Source organism: Oncorhynchus keta, chromosome 34, assembly GCF_023373465.1.
Source record: "Oncorhynchus keta strain PuntledgeMale-10-30-2019 chromosome 34, Oket_V2, whole genome shotgun sequence".
NCBI classification, from domain to species: Eukaryota; Metazoa; Chordata; class Actinopteri; order Salmoniformes; family Salmonidae; genus Oncorhynchus; species Oncorhynchus keta.
In genome coordinates this window covers 2,992,038-3,015,057 of record NC_068454.1, presented here as the reverse complement: position 1 = coordinate 3,015,057, position 23,020 = coordinate 2,992,038, and positions in this window count along the sequence as shown.

Here is a 23,020-nt window from a genome sequence, read left to right as displayed (position 1 = left end):
CCAGCATTACTGCATCGAGGGAAATTAATAATTATTTCTAACAAAGATACCTACATATATTTCAAGATTATTTTTATCCCTGAAAATAATCAAAAAAATTAATTGTAAACATTACAGTTTTAAATACATAACTAGTCCAATAAAAAGTGGTCTCTTGGTACAACTGGGGTAAATTGAGCATAGGGACAGAGCGAGTTGAACTGCCTTGTGGTAAGTGGGTGATGGTGTCCTGTGACAGAGGGTGATGGTGTCCTGCGACAGAGGGTGATGGTGTCCTGTGACAGGGGGTGATGGTGTCCTGTGACAGAGGGTGATGGTGTCCTGTGACAGAGGGTGATGGTGTCCTGTGACAGAGGGTGATGGTGTCCTGTGACAGAGGGTGATGGTGTCCTGTGACAGAGTGTTATTGTGTCCTGTGACAGAGGGTGATGGTGTCCTGTGACAGAGGGTGATGGTGTCCTGTGACAGGGGGTGATGGTGTCCTGTGACAGAGGGTGATGGTGTCCTGTGACAGAGGGTGACGGTGTCCTGTGACAGAAGGTGACGGTGTCCTGTGACAGAGGGTGATGGTGTCCTGTGACAGAGGGTGATGGTGTCCTGTGACAGAGGGTGATGGTGTCCTGTGACAGAGGGTTATGGTGTCCTGTGACAGAGTGTGATGGTGTCCTGTGACAGAGGGTGATGGTGTCATGTGACAGAGTGTGATGGTGTCCTGTGACAGTGGGTGATGGTGCTCTGTGACAGAGTGTTATTGTGTCCTTTGACAGTGGGTGATGGTGTCCTGTGACAGAGGGTGATAGTGTCCTGTGACAGAGGGTGATGGTGTCCTGTGACAGAGGGTGATGGTGTCCTGTGACAGAGGGTGATGGTGTCCTGTGACAGAGTGTTATTGTGTCCTGTGACAGAGGGTGATGGTGTCCTGTGACAGAGGGTGATGGTGTCCTGTGACAGAGGGTGACGGTGTCCTGTGACAGAGGGTGATGGTGTCCTGTGACAGAGGGTGATGGTGTCCTGTGACAGAGGGTGATGGTGTCCTGTGACAGAGGGTGATGGTGTCCTGTGACAGAGGGTGATGGTGTCCTGTGACAGTGGGTGATGGTGCTCTGTGACAGAGTGTTATTGTGTCCTTTGACAGAGGGTGATGGTGTCCTGTGACAGAGGGTGATGGTGTCCTGTGACAGAGGGTGATGGTGTCCTGTGACAGAGTGTTATTGTGTCCTTTGACAGTGGGTGATGGTGTCCTGTGACAGAGGGTGATGGTGTCCTGTGACAGGGGGTCATGGTGTCCTGTGACAGTGGGTGATGGTGCTCTGTGACAGAGTGTTATTGTGTCCTGTGACAGAGGGTGATGGTGTCCTGTGACAGAGGGTGATGGTGTCCTGTGACAGAGGGTGATGGTGTCCTGTGACAGAGTGTTATTGTGTCCTTTGACAGTGGGTGATGGTGTCCTGTGACAGAGTGTTATTGTGTCCTTTGACAGTGGGTGATGGTGTCCTGTGACAGAGGGTGATAGTGTCCTGTGACAGGGGGTGATGGTGTCCTGTGACAGAGGGTGACGGTGTCCTGTGACAGAGGGTGACGGTGTCCTGTGACAGAGGGTGACGGTGTCCTGTGACAGAGGGTGATGGTGTCCTGTGACAGAGGGTGATGGTGTCCTGTGACAGAGGGTGATGGTGTCCTGTGACAGAGTGTTATTGTGTCCTGTGACAGTGAGTTTAAGGTGTTCTGTGACAGTGAGTTTAAGGTGTTCAGTGACAGTGAGTTTAAGGTGTTCAGTGACAGAGGGTGATGGTGTCCTGTGACAGAGGGTGATGGTGTCCTGTGACAGGGGGTGATGGTGTCCTGTGACAGAGGGTGATGGTGTCCTGTGACAGAGGGTGATGGTGTCCTGTGACAGTGGGTGATGGTGTCCTGTGACAGAGGGTGATGGTGTCCTGTGACAGTGAGTTTAAGGTGTTCTGTGACAGTGAGTTTAAGGTGTTCTGTGACAGTGAGTTTAAGGTGTTATGTGACAGTGAGTTTAAGGTGTTCAGTGACAGTGGGTGATGGTGTCCTGTGACAGTGAGTTTAAGGTGTTCTGTGACAGTGAGTTTAAGGTGTTCAGTGACAGTGAGTTTAAGGTGTTCTGTGACAGTGAGTTTAAGGTGTCCTGTGACAGTGAGTTTAAGGTGTTCTGTGACAGTGAGTTTAAGGTGTTCAGTGACAGTAGGTGATGGTGTCCTGTGACAGTGAGTTTAAGGTGTTCAGTGACAGTGAGTTTAAGGTGTCCTGTGACAGTGAGTTTAAGGTGTCCTGTGACAGTGAGTTTAAGGTGTTCAGTGACAGTGGGTGATGGTGTCCTGTGACAGTGAGTTTAAGGTGTTCTGTGACAGTGAGTTTAAGGTGTTCAGTGACAGTGGGTGATGGTGTCCTGTGACAGTGAGTTTAAGGTGTTCAGTGACAGTGGGTGATGGTGTCCTGTGACAGTGAGTTTAAGGTGTTCAGTGACAGTGGGTGATGGTGTCCTGTGACAGTGAGTTTAAGGTGTTCTGTGACAGTGAGTTTAAGGTGTTCTGTGACAGTGAGTTTAAGGTGTTCTGTGACAGTGAGTTTAAGGTGTTCTGTGACAGTGAGTTTAAGGTGTTCAGTGACAGTGAGTTTAAGGTGTCCTGTGACAGTGAGTTTAAGGTGTTCAGTGACAGTGAGTTTAAGGTGTTCAGTGACAGTGGGTGATGGTGTCCTGTGACAGTGAGTTTAAGGTGTTCAGTGACAGTGAGTTTAAGGTGTCCTGTGACAGTGAGTTTAAGGTGTTCAGTGACAGTGGGTGATGGTGTCCTGTGACAGTGAGTTTAAGGTGTTCAGTGACAGTGAGTTTAAGGTGTTCAGTGACAGTAGGTGATGGTGTCCTGTGACAGTGAGTTTAAGGTGTTCAGTGACAGTGAGTTTAAGGTGTCCTGTGACAGTGAGTTTAAGGTGTTCTGTGACAGTGAGTTTAAGGTGTTCAGTGACAGTGGGTGATGGTGTCCTGTGACAGTGAGTTTAAGGTGTTCTGTGACAGTGAGTTTAAGGTGTTCAGTGACAGTGAGTTTAAGGTGTCCTGTGACAGTGAGTTTAAGGTGTTCAGTGACAGTGAGTTTAAGGTGTTCAGTGACAGTAGGTGATGGTGTCCTGTGACAGTGAGTTTAAGGTGTTCAGTGACAGTGGGTTTAAGGTGTTCAGTGACAGTAGGTGATGGTGTCCTGTGACAGTGGGTTTAAGGTGTTCAGTGACAGTAGGTGATGGTGTCCTGTGACAGTGAGTTTAAGGTGTTCAGTGACAGTGGGTGATGGTGTCCTGTGACAGTGAGTTTAAGGTGTTCAGTGACAGTAGGTGATGGTGTCCTGTGACAGTGAGTTTAAGGTGTTCTGTGACAGTGAGTTTAAGGTGTTCAGTGACAGTGGGTGATGGTGTCCTGTGACAGTGAGTTTAAGGTGTTCAGTGACAGTAGGTGATGGTGTCCTGTGACAGTGAGTTTAAGGTGTCCTGTGACAGTGAGTTTAAGGTGTTCAGTGACAGTGGGTGATGGTGTCCTGTGACAGTGAGTTTAAGGTTTTCAGTGACAGTGGGTGATGGTGTCCTGTGACAGTGAGTTTAAGGTGTTCAGTGACAGTGGGTGATGGTGTCCTGTGACAGTGAGTTTAAGGTGTTCTGTGACAGTGAGTTTAAGGTGTTCAGTGACAGTGAGTTTAAGGTGTCCTGTGACAGTGAGTTTAAGGTGTCCTGTGACAGTGAGTTTAAGGTGTTCAGTGACAGTGGGTGATGGTGTCCTGTGACAGTGAGTTTAAGGTGTTCAGTGACAGTGGGTGATGGTGTCCTGTGACAGTGAGTTTAAGGTGTTCAGTGACAGTGGGTGATGGTGTCCAGTGACAGTGAGTTTAAGGTGTTCAGTGACAGTGGGTGATGGTGTCCAGTGACAGTGGGTGATGGTGTCCAGTGACAGTGGGTGATGGTGTCCTGTGACAGTGAGTTTAAGGTGTTCAGTGACAGTGGGTGATGGTTCTGGTCGGTCAACGTTAAATTCATGGAATGACGGTGTCTTAAATGTATGCGAGACATCGCTCACAGACATGATCATCCTGATTTTTGTGGGGTGTCGTATGTTATTAATTACATTACTTGCTCAGAACGTGTCTTGAATTATTACCTACAGCCGAAAATAACTTTTGGACATTGGGTCGGAGGTCATTCACAAGAAATTCGAGCAGAAATTCGACTTCCCTGATCGGGATCCTTTGTGGAAAACTTCTTGAAGCAGCTCTACTCATCCCGGGGTATTCACCAAAATGCAGAAGCCGGATAAAAGGAAGTAAAAGTGAGGCCTTAGTCAAACTTACGTGTATACCATCCACAGTTTTTGAGTACATTACTCGCTAACGTTCAGAGCAATAAAGTAGATGAGCTCAGGGCGAGGATCTCCTTCCAGAGAGACATCAGGAACTGTAACATAGTCTGTTTTACGGAAACATGGCTCTCTCTGGATATACTGTCCCTGTCCATTCAGCCAGCAGGGTCCTCCCTCCATCACACGGATAGGAAGGAAGGAAGGAAGGGATGATGTTCTTCGGCTTGCAAGCTTCCCCCTTTTTCCTCCAAACATAAAGATGGTCATTGTGGCCGAACAGTTCTATTTTTATTTCATCAGACCAGAGGACATTTCTCAGAAAAGTACGATCTTTGTCCCCATGTGCAATTGCAAACCATAGTCTGGCATTTTTATGGTGTTTTTGGAGCAGTGGCTTCTTCCTTGCTGAGTGGCCTTTCAGGTTATGTCGATATAGGACCCCTTTTACTGTGGATATAGATACCTTTGTACCTGTTTCCTCCAGCATCTTTACAAGGTCCTTTGCTGTTGTTCTGGGATTGATTTGCATTTTTTTGCACCAAAGTACGTTCATCTCTAGGAGACAGAACGCGTCTCCTTGCTGGGCGGTATGACGGCTGCGTGGTCCCATGGTGTTTATACTTGCGTACTATTGTTGGTACAGATGAATGTGGTACCTTCAGGCGTTTGGAAATTGCTCCCAAGGATGAACCAGACTTGAGGAGGTCTAAAAATACATTCTGAGGCTGATTTATTTTGATTTTCCCATGATGTCAAGCAAAGAGGCACTGAGTAACTAGCATCAGTTGAAGGTCGGCCTTGAAATACATCCACAGGTACACCTCCAATTGACTCAAATGATGTCAATTAGCCTATCAGAAGCTGCTAAAGCCATGACATCATTTTCTGGACTTTTCCAAGCTGTTTAAAGGGACTGTCAACTTGTGAAGTGTATGTACACTTCTGACCCACTGGAATTGTGATACAGTGAACTATAAGTGAAATAATCTGTCTGTAAACAATTGTTGGAAAAAAGTACTTGTTTCATGCAGAAAGTGGATGTCCTAACCGAGTTGGCTAAACTATATTTTGTTAACAAGAAATTTGTGGAGTGGTTGAAAAAATGTGTTTTAATGACTCCAACCTCAGTGTATGTAAACTTCTGACTTCAACTGTACATTGTAACATCTATGGCAGTGATGCATAAATACATGTCCATTGGGGTGGAGGCAGAATGAAGACTGTTGAGGAGGTAGAAGGATAATACTGACAGCAACTTGATCATTGGGCTGGAGGCAGAATAAAGACTGTTGAGGAGGTAGAAGGATAATACTGACAGCAACTTGATCATTGGGCTGGAGGCAGAATGAAGACTGTTGAGGAGGTAGAAGGATAATACTGACAGCAGCTTGATCATTGGGGTGGAGGCAGAATAAAGACTGTTGAGGAGGTAGAAGGATAATACTGACAGCAGCTTGATCATTGGGGTGGAGGCAGAATAAAGACTGTTGAGGAGGTAGAAGGATAATATTGACAGCAGCTTGATCATTGGGGTGGAGGCAGAATGAAGACTGTTGAGGAGGTAGAAGGATAATATGGACAGCAGCTTGATCATTGGGGTGGAGGCAGAATAAAGACTGTTGAAGGAGGTAGAAGGATAATACTGACAGCAACTTGATCATTGGGGTGGAGGCAGAATGAAGACTGTTGAGGAGGTAGAAGGATAATAATGACAGCAGCAGCAGCTTGATCATTGGGTGAAATAAAACCCCAAACGTAATAATATACAGATGGGGGATGTCTATAGGTGGAGCAGCGGGATAAATAATGTCCATGGGGGGAGTAGCAGGAAAGGAAGTGAAACTTGAGGTGTGTGGGGGGGGGGCGGGGGAAATGTCCATGGGGGGAGTAGTCGAAGGGAAGGGAGGAGCAGGTAGCTGACTAGTGGTGTCTATTCAGCAGGTTGATGGTCTGAGGTTAGAAACTATTGGCCAGTCTTTCAGTTTTTGCTTGATTGATTGGTTGATGCTCCTGTATTGCCCACATCTGAGTGATTGAAGCTGGGAGAACAGGGCGTGGCTTTGTGTGGCTGGGGTTCCTGCTGATTGAAGCTGGGAGAACAGGGCGTGGCTTTGTGTGGCTGGGGTTCCTGCTGATTGAAGCTGGGAGAACAGGGCGTGGCTTTGTGTGGCTGGGGTTCCTGCTGATTGAAGCTGGGAGAACAGGGCGTGGCTTTGTGTGGCTGGGGTTCCTGCTGATTGAAGCTGGGAGAACAGGGCGTGGCTTTGGGTGGCTGGGGTTCCTGCTGATTGAAGCTGGGAGAACAGGGCGTGGCTTTGGGTGGCTGGGGTTCCTGCTGATTGAAGCTGGGAGAACAGGGCGTGGCTTTGGGTGGCTGGGGTTCCTTGATTGAAGCTGGGAGAACAGGGCGTGGCTTTGGGTGGCTGGGGTTCCTGCTGATTGAAGCTGGGAGAACAGGGCGTGGCTTTGGGTGGCTGGGGTTCCTGCTGATTGAAGCTGGGAGAACAGGGCGTGGCTTTGGGTGGCTGGGGTTCCTGCTGATTGAAGCTGGGAGAACAGGGCGTGGCTTTGGGTGGCTGGGGTTCCTGCTGATTGAAGCTGGGAGAACAGGGCGTGGCTTTGAGTGGCTGGGGTTCCTGCTGATTGAAGCTGGGAGAACAGGGCGTGGCTTTGGGTGGCTGGGGTTCCTGCTGATTGAAGCTGGGAGAACAGGGCGTGGCTTTGGGTGGCTGGGGTTCCTGCTGATTGAAGCTGGGAGAACAGGGCGTGGCTTTGGGTGGCTGGGGTTCCTGCTGATTGAAGCTGGGAGAACAGGGCGTGGCTTTGGGTGGCTGGGGTTCCTGCTGATTGAAGCTGGGAGAACAGGGCGTGGCTTTGGGTGGCTGGGGTTCCTGCTGATTGAAGCTGGGAGAACAGGGCGTGGCTTTGGGTGGCTGGGGTTCCTGCTGATTGAAGCTGGGAGAACAGGGCGTGGCTTTGGGTGGCTGGGGTTCCTGCTGATTGAAGCTGGGAGAACAGGGCGTGGCTTTGGGTGGCTGGGGTTCCTGCTGATTGAAGCTGGGAGAACAGGGCGTGGCTTTGTGTGGCTGGGGTTCCTGCTGATTGAAGCTGGGAGAACAGGGCGTGGCTTTGGGTGGCTGGGGTTCCTGCTGATTGAAGCTGGGAGAACAGGGCGTGGCTTTGGGTGGCTGGGGTTCCTGCTGATTGAAGCTGGGAGAACAGGGCGTGGCTTTGGGTGGCTGGGGTTCCTGCTGATTGAAGCTGGGAGAACAGGGCGTGGCTTTGAGTGGCTGGGGTTCCTGCTGATTGAAGCTGGGAGAACAGGGCGTGGCTTTGGGTGGCTGGGGTTCCTGCTGATTGAAGCTGGGAGAACAGGGCGTGGCTTTGGGTGGCTGGGGTTCCTGCTGATTGAAGCTGGGAGAACAGGGCGTGGCTTTGGGTGGCTGGGGTTCCTGCTGATTGAAGCTGGGAGAACAGGGCGTGGCTTTGAGTGGCTGGGGTTCCTGCTGATTGAAGCTGGGAGAACAGGGCGTGGCTTTGGGTGGCTGGGGTTCCTGCTGATTGAAGCTGGGAGAACAGGGCGTGGCTTTGGGTGGCTGGGGTTCCTGCTGATTGAAGCTGGGAGAACAGGGCGTGGCTTTGGGTGGCTGGGGTTCCTGCTGATTGAAGCTGGGAGAACAGGGCGTGGCTTTGTGTGGCTGGGGTTCCTGCTGATTGAAGCTGGGAGAACAGGGCGTGGCTTTGAGTGGCTGGGGTTCCTGCTGATTGAAGCTGGGAGAACAGGGCGTGGCTTTGTGTGGCTGGGGTTCCTGCTGATTGAAGCTGGGAGAACAGGGCGTGGCTTTGGGTGGCTGGGGTTCCTGCTGATTGAAGCTGGGAGAACAGGGCGTGGCTTTGGGTGGCTGGGGTTCCTGCTGATTGAAGCTGGGAGAACAGGGCGTGGCTTTGGGTGGCTGGGGTTCCTGCTGATTGAAGCTGGGAGAACAGGGCGTGGCTTTGGTTCCTGCTGATCTTCTTGGCCTCCCTGTGACAACTGGTGTTGTAGGTGTCCTGTAGGGCAATCAGTGGGCACCAAATTGTTCGTTTGGCTGCAATTTATCAACCTCTGATGAGCCTTGTGGTCTGCAGCGGTGGACTTGACGTACCAGCAGGACATCCAGGACCCAGTTGCAGAGGGGGGAGTTCATACCCAGGGCTTTGAGCTTATAGGACACAATGGTATTGAAGGCTAAGCTGAACAGCATCACATATGCATTCCTTTTGTCCAGGTGGGTAAGGGCAGTGTGCAGTGTGGATCTGTTAGTGCGGTAGGTGAATTGGAGAGGGTATCGGGGAGGAAGGAGGTGATGTGGTCTTTTTTATTTATTTAACTAGGCAAGTCAGTTAAGAACAAATTCTTATTTTCAATGACTGCCTAGGAACAGTGGGTTAATTGCCTGTTCAGGGGCAGAACGACAGATTTGTACCTTGTCGGCTCGGGGGTTTGAACTTGCAACCTTCCAGTTACTAGTCCAACACTCTAACCACTAGGCTACCCTGCCAGCTCTACACTCTAACCACTAGGCTACCCTGCCACCTCTACACTCTAACCACTAGGCTACCCTGCCAGCTCTACACTCTAACCACTAGGCTACCCTGCCGCCCCTAGTCTTTGACTAGCCTCTCTAAGCACTTCGTGATGACGGAGGTGTGTGTTACTGGTCGGTAGTCATTCAGTTCAGTTACTTTCCCTTTCTTAGGCACAGGGATGATAGTGGACATCTTGAAGCAGGTGGGGATACTGGTCTGAGCCAAAGAGAGATTGAAAATATCAGAAAACACAGCAGCCAGCTGGTCTGCACATGCTCTGAGAGCGCGGCTAGGTGATGCCGTCTGGGGATACTGGTCTGAGCCAGAGAGAGATTGAAAATCACATCCACACCTCTAGGAGGGTTAGACACCTGCATGTTTTACGTTTGAATACATGGGGCATGATGATGTCTGCTCGGTAACATTAACAATGTGCTGTCTGAGACATTGGATAAAACCGACAAAATGTAATCATCATTCGAATGGGGTATGGTGGCCATTGGCTACAACTTACCCCAAGGCAAACATTTGGACTTTATTAGCCCACACAGTAACAAGGATGCAATTCCTTGCTAGGTTTAGGACCTCATATTGTGGCTTACAGAGACCTCAAATGATGGGTAAAACAACCTTAAAACTTGGTTTCGAGAACACAATACATTTATATGACTTTGTTTTTCAATCAAACTTTCTCCAAGTGGTTTCTTTTCCTCACAGACTCCATGAAATGATGATCACTTCCTATATTTCTTTTTTATTTATTTTACCAGGCAAGTCAGTTAAGAACAAATTCTTATTTTCAATGACAGCCTGGGAACAGTAGGTTAACTGCCTTGTTCAGAGGCAGAACGACCTTGTCAGCTTGGGGGTTTGACCTTGCAACCTTCCGGTGACTAGTCCAACTGCTCTAACCACTAGGCTACCCTGCCACCCCCACTATCTTCCTATATATATTTGGTCACATGATTTATTGTTGTGTATGGTTGCCTAGAAACAACGGGTGGTTCAGCTTCAACCTTTAGACTCAACTTACGCCACTCTTCGCAACACCGACCAACAGAGAGCAGGTGTCCTGTCACCAGAGTGTCACCAATAACTGGTGGTTATAGCATTTATCTGGGAGTGAAGTTTTCAGGGACTTCTGAGACTAATTAATAATGACGAAGATAACTCTTACAGATGGACGTTCAATATTTTTCATAATAATTGATAAAGCATTTTACTCATTTTACAGATGTTCAGATGGGTTTGAGGGGGGCCTCAGTCCTGCCATAAAACATCATACTACCACTACAAAGCCAATACATTTGTCCAATGACAACAAAATAAAAGTCAAGAATTCCTTTTACATCCTTGTCTTCAAAAAAAAAAAAAAAAAAACAGTTATCTGCATGAGAACTCTTCTAGGAACAGCTAGGATCCTCATTATGTTTATTTAAATACACCAATTAGATTTGAGCACACAGATGTCAGCCGGGCTCATCTCCAACTCATTTACTTTATTCATGTATTGATTTTAATTACAAATTCATATTACCAGTTGCATCTGCAGCATAATTCGTGATGTGTCATTCCATTTTATTTTAAACAAAAGTTTGGAGAATGATGGATGCAACCCTAAGAGGATTTGGAGACGTGTCACTGTACTAGGAGAGTGTACTGCCCTCTAGTGGTTAACAGTGGAACTTCAGCCTCTTCTCACCAGTTTCTTTTCTTTTTATTTTTTTATTTCACCTTTATTTAACCAGGTAGGATTGTTGAGAACAAGTTCTCATTTGCAACTGCGACCTGGCCAAGATAAAGCATAGCAGTGTGAACAGACAACACAGAGTTACACATGGAGTAAACAATTAACAAGTCAATAACACAGTAGAAAAAAGGGGAGTCTATATACAATGTGTGCAAAAGGCATGAGGAGGTAGGCAAATAATTACAATATTGCAGATTAACACTGGAGTGATAAATTATCAGATGATCTTGTACAGGTAGAGATATTGGTGTGCTAAAGAGCAGAAAAGTAAATAAATAAAAACTGTGGGGATGAGGTAGGTGAAAATGAGTGGGCTATTTACCGATAGATTATGTACAGCTGCAGCGATCGGTTAGCTGCTCAGATAGCTGATGTTTGAAGTTGGTGAGGGAGATAAAAGTCTCCAACTTCAGCGATTTTTGCAATTCGTTCCAGTCACAGGCAGCAGAGTACTGGGACGAAAGGCGGCCGAATGAGGTGTTGGGATGATCAGTGAGATACACCTGCTGGAGCGTGTGCTACGGATGGGTGTTGCCATCGTGACCAGTGAACTGAGATAAGGCTGAGCTTTACCTAGCATGGCCTTGTTTATGACCTGGAGCCAGTGGGTCTGGCGACGAGTATGTAGTCGAGGGCCAGCCGACTAGAGCATACAAGTCGCAGTGGTGGGTAGTATAAGGTGCTTTAGTGACAAAACGGATGGCACTGTCATAAACTGCATCCAGTTTGCTGAGTAGAGTGTTGGAAGCAATTTTGTAGATGACATCGCCGAAGTCGAGGATCGGTAGGATAGTCAGTTTTACTAGGGTAAGCTTGGCAGCGTGAGTGAAGGAGGCTTTGTTGCGGAATAGAAAGCCGACTCTTGATTTGATTTTCGATTGGAGATGTTTGATATGGGTCTGGAAGGAGAGTTTGCAGTCTAGCCAGACACCTAGGTACTTATAGGTGTCCACATATTCAAGGTCAGAACCATCCAGTGTGGTGATGCTAGTCGGGCATGCGGGTGCAGGCAGCGATCGATTGAAAAGCATGCATTTGGTTTTACTAGCGTTTAAGAGCAGTTGGAGGCCACGGAAGGAGTGTTGTATGGCATTGAAGCTCGTTTGGAGGTTAGATAGCACAGTGTCCAATGACGGGCCGAAAGTATATAGAATGGTGTCGTCTGCGTAGAGGTGGATCAGGGAATCGCCCGCAGCAAGAGCAACATCATTGATATATACAGAGAAAAGAGTCGGCCCGAGAATTGAACCCTGTGGCACCCCCATAGAGACTGCCAGAGGACCGGACAGCATGCCCTCCGATTTGACACACTGAACTCTGTCTGCAAAGTAATTGGTGAACCAGGCAAGGCAGTCATCCGAAAAACTGAGGCTACTGAGTCTGCCGATAAGAATATGGTGATTGACAGAGTCGAAAGCCTTGGCAAGGCCGATGAAGACGGCTGCACAGTACTGTCTTTTATCGATGGCGGTTATGATGTCGTTTAGTACCTTGAGTGTGGCTGAGGTGCACCCGTGACCGGCTCGGAAACCAGATTGCATAGCGGAGAAGGTACGGTGGGATTCGAGATGGTCAGTGACCTGTTTGTTGACTTGGCTTTCGAAGACTTTAGATAGGCAGGGCAGAATGGATATAGGTCTGTAACAGTTTGGGTCCAGGGTGTCTCCCCCTTTGAAGAGGAGGATGACTGCGGCAGCTTTCCAATCCTTGGGGATCTCAGACGATATGAGAGGTTGAACAGGCTGGTAATAGGGGTTGCGACAATGGCGGCGGAAAGTTTCAGAAATAGAGGGTCCAGATTGTCAAGCCCAGCTGATTTATACGGGTCCAGGTTTTGCAGCTCTTTCAGAACATCTGTTATCTGGATTTGGGTAAAGGAGAACCCGGAGAGGCTTGGGCGAGGAGCTGCGGGGGGGGCGGAGCTGTTGGCCGAGGTAGGAGTAGCCAAGCGGAAGGCATGGCCAGCCGTTGAGAAATACTTGTTGAAGTTTTCGATAATCATGGATTTGTCGGTGGTGACCGTGTTCCCTAGCCTCAGTGCAGTGGGCAGCTGGGAGGTGCTCTTGTTCTCCATGGACTTCACAGTGTCCCAGAACTTTTTGGAGTTGGAGCTACAGGATGCAAACTTCTGCCTGAAGAAGCTGGCCTTAGCTTTCCTGACTGACTGCGTGTATTGGTTCCTGACTTCCCTGAACAGTTGCATATCGCGGGGACTGTTCGATGCTATTGCAGTCCGCCACAGGATGTTTTTGTGCTGGTCGAGGGCAGTCAGGTCTGGAGTGAACCAAAGGCTGTATCTGTTCTTAGTTCTGCATTTTTTGAACGGAGCATGCTTATCTAAAATGGTGAGGAAGTTACTCTTAAAGAATGACCAGGCATCCTCAACTGACGGGATGAGGTCAATGTCCTTCCAGGATACCCGGGCCAGGTCGATTAGAAAGGCCTGCTCACAGAAGTGTTTTAGGGAACGTTTGACAGTGATGAGGGGTGGTCGTTTGACTGCGGCACCGTAGCGGATACAGGCAATGAGGCAGTGGTCGCTGAGATCCTGGTTGAAGACAGCGGAGGTGTATTTGGAGGGCCAGTTGGTCAGGATGACATCTATGAGGGTGCCCTTGCTTACAGAGTTAGGGTTGTACCTGGTGGGTTCCTTGATGATTTGTGTGAGATTGAGGGCATCTAGCTTAGATTGTAGGACTACCGGGGTGTTAAGCATATCCCAGTTTAGGTCACCTAACAGAACAAACTCTGAAGCTAGATGGGGGGCAATCAATTCACAAATGGTGTCCAGGGCACAGCTGAGAGCTGAGGGGGGTCGGTAGCAGGCGGCAACAGTGAGAGACTTATTTCTGGAGAGAGTCATTTTCAGAATTAGTAGTTCGAACTGTTTGGGTATGGACCTGGAAAGTATGACATTACTTTGCAGGCTATCTCTGCAGTAGACTGCCCCTTTGGCAGTTCTATCTTGACGGAAGATGTTATAGTTGGGTATGGAAATCTCAGAATATTTGGTGAGCCAGGATTCAGACAAGGACATCAGGGTTAGCAGAGTGTGCTAAAGCAGTGAGTAAAACAAACTTAGGGAGGAGGCTTCTGATGTTGACATGCATGAAACCAAGGCTTTTTCGATCACAGAAGTCAACAAATGAGGGTGCCTGGGGACATGCAGGGCCTGGGTTTACCTCCACATCACCCACGGAACAGAGAAGGAGTAGTATGAGGGTGCGGCTAAAGGCTATCAAAACTGGTCGCCTAGAGCGTTGGGGACAGAGAATAAGAGGAGCAGGTTTCTGGGCATGGTAGAATATATTCAGGGGCAGGGGGGCTGGACTGACGAGTGTTATCCAGGTTAAAAAAAAAATAACAATGACTAAATAGCTTGTAGCTAGTTAGCTGGTTAGCTTCTGGAGGTTCTTGAGTGTGTTCTGAAAAATAAAAATAATAGCGATTCCGTATCACATTGGGTGAGGCAGGTTTCCGGAAGGTATAAACAATTTTTTTTAAATCGGGAAGAGATAGAATGTACATATGGGCCACTGCGTGTTTGGGACGCGGAGATGCAGACGGTTAGCAGGCCTGTGCTAACAAGCTAACAGATTAGCAGGCCAGGGTAAACAAGGTAGTAGTTAGCGGACCTGGGCTAAACAAGCTAGCAGTTAGCATGCCGAATTAGCAAGCAAGGAGATAGCGAGGGCTAGAGAGTTAGCCTTTGGGGGACGTCGCGATGGGGTGAGTCTGTTTATTCCTCTTCATGCAGTGACATCGATAGACCGGTCGTGGGTCCGGGTATTGTAGCCCTGGAGTATGCTACGGTTGCAGCACAGGAGCTCTGGCCGGGCTAGCTTCAAGCTACGTGGGTGGAAACGCTAGCCAGGAGTAATCAACCAGGGTTGCGGTTTAGCTCGATAGCTAGTTGTAAAGATCCAGCTGAAAAATGTTCCGTTTGCGGTGGGAATCCGGGGATTAAAAAAATAATAATAAATAAATAAAAAAATAAAAAAATAGGTCCGTTATGCTCTGGTTAGCGTCGCGTTGTTCGAAACTGGCGAGAGCTTTCCGAGCTAAAGGTTAGCTGATAACCGGTTAGCTGAAGACCGCTAGCATAGCTGGTGGTTAGCTGGCTAGCTTCAGTTGAGGGGTTCCGGTTCCGAAGTAAATATAAATACTTTAGGAAAAGTAGCTACATTGGGTGAGGCGGGTTGCAGGAGAGTATTTGCAAGCTTAGGTTTAGCAAAATGTTTTTAAAGATATGCGAAGAAAAATATCTCAGACGAAAAAGAGACGATATATACAGAGAGACGATACGACAGGACGACTTACTGCTACGCCATCTTGGATTCAAAAAGTAACAGGATATAATGAGGACTACATGTCTCTCTGCTGATAGGAATATAACAGGATATAATGAGGACTACATGTCTCTCTGCTGATAGGACTATAACAGGATATAATGAGGACTACATGTCTCTCTGCTGATAGGACTATAACAGGATATAATGAGGACTACATGTCTCTCTGCTGATAGGAATATAACAGGATATAATGAGGACTACATGTCTCTCTGCTGATAGGAATATAACAGGATATAATGAGGACTACATGTCTCTCTGCTGATAGGAATATAACAGGATATAATGAGGACTACATGTCTCTCTGCTGATAGGACTATAACAGGATATAATGAGGACTACATGTCTCTCTGCTGATAGGACTATAACATGACATAATGAGGACTACATGTCTCTGCCGATAAGACTATAACAGGATATAATGAGGACTACATGTCTCTCTGCTGATAGGACTATAACATGACATAATGAGGACTACATGTCTCTCTGCTGATAAGACTATAACAGGATATAATGAGGACTACATGTCTCTCTGCTGATAGGAATATAACAGGACATAATGAGGACTACATGTCTCTCTGCTGATAGGACTATAACAGGATATAATGAGGACTACATGTCTCTCTGCTGATAAGACTATAACAGGATATAATGAGGACTACATGTCTCTCTGCTGACAGGAATATAACAGGATATAATGAGGACTACATGTCTCTGCCGATAAGACTATAGGACTATAACAGGATATAATGAGGACTACATGTCTCTCTGCTGATAGGAATATAACAGGACATAATGAGGACTACATGTCTCTCTGCTGATAAGACTATAACATGACATAATGAGGACTACATGTCTCTCTGCTGATAGGAATATAACAGGATATAATGAGGACTACATGTCTCTCTGCTGACAGAAATATAACAGGATATAATGAGGACTACATGTCTCTCTGCTGACAGGAATATAACAGGATATAATGAGGACTACATGTCTCTGCCGATAAGACTATAACAGGATATAATGAGGACTACATGTCTCTCTGCTGATAGGGCTATAACAGGACATAATGAGGACTACATGTCTATCTGCTGACAGGAATATAACAGGACATAATGAGGACTACATGTCTCTCTGCTGACAGGACTATAACAGGATATAATGAGGACTACATGTCTCTCTGCTGATAGGAATATAACAGGATATAATGAGGACTACATTTCTCTCTGCTGATAGGAATATAACAGGATATAATGAGGACTACATGTCTCTCTGCTGATAGGACTATAACAGGATATAATGAGGACTACATTTCTCTCTGCTGATAGGAATATAACAGGACATAATGAGGACTACATGTCTCTCTGCTGATAGGAATATAACAGGATATAATGAGGACTACATGTCTCTCTGCTGATAGGAATATAACAGGATATAATGAGGACTACATTTCTCTCTGCTGATAGGAATACGACAGGACATAATGAGGACTACATGTCTCTGCCGATAAGACTATAACAGGATATAATGAGGACTACATGTCTCTCTGCTGATAGGAATATAACAGTACATAATGAGGACTACATGTCTCTCTGCTGATAGGAATATAACAGGATATAATGAGGACTACATTTCTCTCTGCTGATAGGAATATAACAGGACATAATGAGGACTACATGTCTCTGCTGATAAGACTATAACAGGATATAATGAGGACTACATGTCTCTCTGCTGATAGGAATATAACAGGATATAATGAGGACTACATGTCTCTCTGCTGATAGGACTATAACAGGATATAATGAGGACTACATGTCTATCTGCTGACAGGAATATAACAGGATATAATGAGGACTACATGTCTCTCTGCTGATAGGACTATAACAGGACATAATGAGGACTACATGTCTCTCTGCTGATAGGAATATAACAGGATATAATGAGGACTACATGTCTCTCTGCTGACAGGAATACAACAGGACATAATGAGGACTACATGTCTCTCTGCTGATAGGAATATAACAGGATATAATGAGGACTACATGTCTCTCTGCTGATAGGAATATAACAGGATATAATGAGGACTACATGTCTCTCTGCCGATAAGACTATAACAGGATATAATGAGGACGACATGTCTCTCTGCTGACAGGAATACAACAGGACATACAGTGCTTTCGGAAAGTATTCCGACTGCTTGACATTTTCCACATTTTGTAGGTTACAGCCTTATTCTAAAATGGATTAAATAGATTTTTTTCCTCAACAATCTACACACAATACCCCATAATGACATCACAATACCCCATAATGACATCACAATACCCCGTAATGATATCACAATACCCCGTAATGACATCACAATACCCCGTAATGACATCACAATACCCCGTAATGACATCACAATACCCCGTAATGACATCACAATACCCCGTAATGACATCACAATACCCTGTAATGACATCACAACACCCCATAATGACAAAGCAAAAACTTTTTTAGAAGTGAAATATCACATTTAAATAAGTATTCAGAACATGTAATAACTACTTTGTTGAAGCACCTTTAGTAGCAATTACACTGTTGAGTCTTCTTGGGTATGACGCTACAAGCTTGGCACACCTGTATTTGAGGAGAATCTCCCATTCTTCTCTGCAGATCCTCTCAAGCTCTGTCAGGTTGGATGAGGAGTGTTGCTGCACAGCTATTTTCAGGTCTCTCCATTGGCTTGGCCACTCAAGGACATTCAGAGACTTGCCCCGAAGCCACTTCTGCGCTGTCTTGGCTGTGTGCTTAGGGTCGTTGTCCTGTTGGAAGGTGAACCTTCACCTCAGTGTGAGGTTCTGAGAGCTCCCGAGTAGGTTTTCATCAAGGATCTCTCTGTACTTTGCTCCGTCCATCTTTGCCTCAATCCTGACTAGTCTCCCATTCCCTGCTGCTGAAAAACATCCTCACAGTATGAAGCTTCCACCACCATGCTTCACCGTAGGGATGGTGCCAGGTTTCCTCCAGATGTGACGCATGGCATTCAGGCCAAAGAGTGCAATCTTAGGTGCCTTTTGGCAAACTTCAAGCGGTCTGTCATGTGCCTTTTACTGAGGAGTGGCATCCGTCTGGCCACTCTACCATAAAGGCCTGATTGGTGGAGTGCTGCAGAGATGGTTGTCCTTCTGGAATGTTCTCCCATCTCCACAGAGAAACTCTGGAGCTCTGTCAAAGTGACCTCAGGGTTCTTGGTCACCTCCCTGACCAAGGCCCTTTAATACTGATTGCTCAGTTTGGCCGGGTGGCCAGCTCTAGGAAGAGTCTTGGTGGTTCCAAAACTTCTCCCATTGAAGAATGATGGAGGCCACTGTGTTCTTGGGGACCTTCAATGCTGCATAAATGTTTTGGTACCCTTCCCCAGATCTGTGACTATAAATCTGGGACTGAAAACAGAGCGTAGGTATAAATCTGGGACTGAAAACAGAGCGTAGGTATAAATCTGGGACTGAAAACAGAACGTAGGTATAAATCTGGGACTGAAAACAGAACGTAGGTATAAATCTGGGACTGAAAACAGAGCGTAGGTATAAATCTGGGACTGAAAACAGAACGTATGTATAAATCTGGGACTGAAAACAGAGCGTAGGTATAAATCTGGGACTGAAAACAGAGCGTAGGTATAAATCTGGGACTGAAAACAGAACGTAGGTATAAATCTGGGACTGAAAACAGAGCGTAGGTATAAATCTGGGACTGAAAACAGAGCGTAGGTATAAATCTGGGACTGAAAACAGAACGTAGGTATAAATCTGGGACTGAAAACAGAGCGTAGGTATAAATCTGGGACTGAAAACAGAGCGTAGGTATAAATCTGGGACTGAAAACAGAGCGTAGGTATAAATCTGGGACTGAAAACAGAACGTAGGTATAAATCTGGGACTGAAAACAGAGCGACTAGGTATAAATCTGGGACTGAAAACAGAACGTGAAAACAGGTATAAATCTGGGACTGAAAACAGAACGTGGGAGGTATAAATCTGGGACTGAAAACAGAACGTAGGTATAAATCTGGGACTGAAAACAGAGCGTAGGTATAAATCTGGGACTGAAAACAGAACGTAGGTATAAATCTGGGACTGAAAACAGAGCGTAGGTATAAATCTGGGACTGAAAACAGAGCGTAGGTATAAATCTGGGACTGAAAACAGAACGTAGGTATAAATCTGGGGGACAGAAAACAGAGCGTAGGTATAAATCTGGGACTGAAACAGAGGTAGGTATAAACAGAAAACAGAACGTAGGTATAAATCTGGGACTGAAAACAGAACGTAGGTATAAATCTGGGACTGAAAACAGAGCGTAGGTATAAATCTGGGACTGTAGGTAAATCTGGGACTGAAAACAGAGCGTAGGTATAAATCTGGGACTGAAAACAGAACGTAGGTATAAATCTGGGACTGTAGGATCTGACTGAAAACAGAGCGTAGGTATAAATCTGGGACTGAAAACAGAACGTAGGTAGAAATCTGGGACTGAAAACAGAGCGTAGGTATAAATCTGGGACTGAAAACAGAACGTAGGTATAAATCTGGGACTAGGTATAAATCTGGGACTGAAAACAGAACGTAGGTATAAATCTGGGACTGAAAACAGAGCGTAGGTATAAAACTCCGTAGGTATAAATCTGGGACTGAAAACAGAACGTAGGTATAAATCTGGGACTGAAAACAGAGCGTAGGTATAAATCTGGGACTGAAAACAGAACGTAGGTATAAATCTGGGACTGAAAACAGAGCGTAGGTATAAATCTGGGACTGAAAACAGAACGTAGGTATAAATCTGGGACTGAAAAAACAGTATAAATCGTAGGTATAAATCTGGGACTGAAAACGTAGGTATAAAGAGTATAAATCTGGGACTGTAGGTATAAATCTGGGACTGAAAACAGAACGTAGGTATAAATCTGGGACTGAAAACAGAGCGTAGGTATAAATCTGGGACTGAAAACAGAGCGTAGGTATAAATCTGGGACAGAAAACAGAGCGTAGGTATAAATCTGGGACTGAAAACAGAACGTAGGTATAAATCTGGGACTGAAAACAGAGCGTAGGTATAAATCTGGGACTGAAAACAGAACGTAGGTATAAATCTGGGACTGAAAACAGAACGTAGGTATAAATCTGGGACTGAAAACAGAACGTAGGTATAAATCTGGGACTGAAAACAGAGCGTAGGTATAAATCTGGGACTGAAAACAGAACGTAGGTATAAATCTGGGACTGAAAACAGAGCGTAGGTATAAATCTGGGACTGAAAACAGAGCGTAGGTATAAATCTGGGACTGAAAACAGAACGTAGGTATAAATCTGGGACTGAAAACAGAGCGTAGGTATAAATCTGGGACTGAAAACAGAGCGTAGGTATAAATCTGGGACTGAAAACAGAACGTAGGTATAAATCTGGGACTGAAAACAGAGCGTAGGTATAAATCTGGGACTGAAAACAGCGTAGGTATAAATCTGGGACTGAAAACAGTAGGTATAAATCTGGGACTGAAAACAGAGCGTAGGTATAAATCTGGGACTGAAAACAGAACGTAGGTATAAATCTGGGACTGAAAACAGAGCGTAGGTATAAATCTGGGACTGAAAACAGAACGTAGGTATAAATCTGGGGGACTGAAAACAGAACGTAGGTATAAATCTGGGACTGAAAACAGAAAGGTATAAATCTGGGACTGAAAACAACGTAGGTATAAATCTGGGACTGGGATAAAACTGTAGGATCTGAAAACCGTAGGTATAAATCTGGGACTGAAAACAGAGCGTAGGTATAAATCTGGGACTGAAAACAGAAAACAGAGCGTAGGTATAAATCTGGGACTGAAAACAGAACGTAGGTATAAATCTGGGACTGAAAACAGAGCGTAGGTATAAATCTGGGACTGAAAACAGAGCGTAGGTATAAATCTGGGACTGAAAACAGAACGTAGGTATAAATCTGGGACTGAAAACAGAGCGTAGGTATAAATCTGGGACTGAAAACAGACTGTAGGTATAAATCTGGGACTGTAGGTATAAATCTGGGACTGAAAACAGAACGTAGGTATAAATCTGGGACTGAAAAAACAGTATAAATCTGGGACTGTAGGTATAAATCTGGGACTGAAAACAGAGCGTAGGTATAAATCTGGGACTGAAAACAGAGCGTAGGTATAAATCTGGGACTGAAAACAGAACGTAGGTATAAATCTGGGACTGAAAACAGAGCGTAGGTATAAATCTGGGACTGAAAACAGAGCGTAGGTATAAATCTGGGACTGAGGTATAAATCTGGGACTGAAAACAACCTAGGTATAAATCTGGGACTGAAAACAGAGCGTAGGTATAAATCTGGGACTGAAAACAGAGTGTAGGCGTAGGTATAAATCTGGGACTGAAAACAGAACGTAGGTATAAATCTGGGACTGAAAACAGAGCGTAAAGGTATAAATCTGGGACTGAAAACAGAGCAGGTATAAATCTGGGACTGAAAACAGAGCGTAGGTATAAATCTGGGACTATAAGGTATAAATCTGGGACTGGACTGAAAACACTGAGCGTAGGTATAAATCTGGGACTGAAAACAGAACGTAGGTATAAATCTGGGACTGAAAACAGAGCGTAGGTATAAATCTGGGACTGAAAACAGAACGTAGGTATAAATCTGGGACTGAAAACAGAGCGTAGGTATAAATCTGGGACTGAAAACAGTATAAATCTGGGACTGAAAACAGAGCGTAGGTATAAATCTGGGACTGAAAACAGAACGTAGGTATAAATCTGGGACTGAAAACAGAGCGTAGGTATAAATCTGGGACTGAAAACAGAACGTAGGTATAAATCTGGGACTGAAAACAGAGCGTAGGTATAAATCTGGGACTGAAAACAGAACGTAGGTATAAATCTGGGACTGAAAACAGAGCGTAGGTATAAATCTGGGACTGAAAACAGAACGTAGGTATAAATCTGGGACTGAAAACAGAGCGTAGGTATAAATCTGGGACTGAAAACAGAGCGTAGGTATAAATCTGGGACTGAAAACAGAACGTAGGTATAAATCTGGGACTGAAAACAGAGCGTAGGTATAAATCTGGGACTGAAAACAGAGCGTAGGTATAAATCTGGGACTGAAAACAGACTAGGTATAAATCTGGGAAACAGAAAACAACGTAGGTATAAATCTGGGACTGAAAACAGAGCGTAGGTATAAATCTGGGACTGAAAACAGAGCGTAGGTATAAATCTGGGACTGAAAACAGAGCGTAGGTATAAATCTGGGACTGAAAACAGAGCGTAGGTATAAATCTGGGACTGAAAACAGAACGTAGGTATAAATCTGGGACTGAAAACAGAGCGTAGGTATAAATCTGGGACTGAAAACAGAACGTATGTATAAATCTGGGACTGAAAACAGAGCGTAGGTATAAATCTGGGACTGAAAACAGTAGGCTGGGACTGAAAACAGAGGTATAAATCTGGGACTGAAAACAGACGTAGGTATAAATCTGGGACTGAAAACAGAGCGTAGGTATAAATCTGGGACTGAAAACAGAGTATAAATCTGGGACTGAAAACAGGTAGGTATAAATCTGGGACTGAAAACAGAGCGTAGGTATAAATCTGGGACTGAAAACAGAACGTAGGTATAAATCTGGGACTGAAAACAGACGTAGGTATAAATCTGGGACTGAAAACAGAACGTAGGTATAAATCTGGGACTGAAAACAGAACGTAGGTATAAATCTGGGACTGAAAACAGAGCGTAGGTATAAATCTGGGACTGAAAACAGAGCGTAGGTATAAATCTGGGACTGAAAACAGAACGTAGGTATAAATCTGGGGACTAGGTATAAAACAGAACGTAGGTATAAATCTGGGACTGAAAACAGAGCGTAGGTATAAATCTGGGACTGAAAACAGAAAACAACGTATGTATAAATCTGGGACTGAAAACAGAGCGTAGGTA